The following is a 1,450-nucleotide window of genomic DNA, read 5'->3' as shown; positions in this document are numbered from 1 at the left end:
ACCAGTGATTGACCAGTAATGACGGACCAGTGATGGTCCAGTGATGGACCAGTAATGAATGATGAACCAGTGATGGACCAGTAATGACGGACCAGTAATTACCTAATTACCTAAGTGTAGTTACTGGATGAGAGCTACGCTCGTGATGGATCAGTAATGACGGACCAGTGATGGACCAGTAATGAAGGGCCAGTGATGATGGGCCAGTGATGACTGACCAGTGATGACTGACCAGTGATGAGGAACCAGTGATGGACCAGTGATGACGGACCAGTGATGATGGACCAGTGTTGGACCAGTGATGATGAGGGGCCAGTGATGGACCTGTGATAATGGACCAGTGATGGACCAAGTATGATGGACCAGTGATAACGGACCAGTGATGGACCAGTGATGACGGACCACTGATGGACGAGTGATGATGGACTAGTGATGGACCAAGTATGACGGACCAGTGATGGACCAGTGATGGACCAGTGATGGACCAGTGATGACGGACCATCAATGCACTGAATACCCGAAATAAATCATTATATATTTACATTTTACTGAAAATTTCCACTAAAATACTTAGTGGCAGTAAAGTGCTATGCTCTTTACGATTTTATTATATACTTTTGTGTATAATCTGAGCAGATGTTTATGTATATTTCTGTTGTATGACTTTTATTTTATGACTTTTTATGTTTCTTTTCTAATGTTCGGGAGTCAGGGTTTTTTATGGAATAAATACCGTGTTGGGCTGTTTATCCTACTGCACCTTACTGGTCAGTAAGGTGGAGTGAAGCTCTTACTGAACACTTGGACGGTCGGGGATTGAACGCCAACCCATGGGCACCACACCACATGTGAGAGTTTGACTTAGATTAAGTGGGAATAAATGAAATTGGCATAAGAATTGAGCTCGGAAAATTTCTAAGAATTTTCTTTATTCTTTAACCTTTATTCCTGTCGTGATATTCAATTAGGTCGCCCGAGGAAGGACGTACTTAGCTAACACACCAGTGTAGTAAGCAGCTCATTCCTCACTTTGGGACCATGTATGAACAATTGACTAGGCGCGAGCAAATGCCGAGACCCCAATGAAATTGAAATCCTTTCCACTTGGGCCGACGACCTTCGCCATTCGCCGAAGGGAATCTAACGAGTTGGTCCTGGGCTCTCAAAACAATAATTTTATTATTATTATTATTATTATTATTTTCTACCACAGACGTGGCCACACATTTACAATGCTAACCAGCATATATACATTTTCTTCTGTCCTCCATGGACAGGGTTAGAGAAGTGTTAAACATATAGTTCAAGGGTTTATTGAACACTCAACCACAGAAGGTGATTCGGTGCTTTTAAAATGCTAAGCTAACCTACATACGTAAATACATAGATACACAGATTTACGTATGCCCAAGTGACATAAAGTGTTAGATGTGTCTTTTACATGAGAGTT

This window comes from Procambarus clarkii, chromosome 71 (assembly GCF_040958095.1).
Source record: "Procambarus clarkii isolate CNS0578487 chromosome 71, FALCON_Pclarkii_2.0, whole genome shotgun sequence".
Classification (NCBI taxonomy): domain Eukaryota; kingdom Metazoa; phylum Arthropoda; class Malacostraca; order Decapoda; family Cambaridae; genus Procambarus; species Procambarus clarkii.
The sequence above is the reverse complement of the archived record's forward strand: the minus strand, read 5'-3'. Positions refer to the sequence as shown.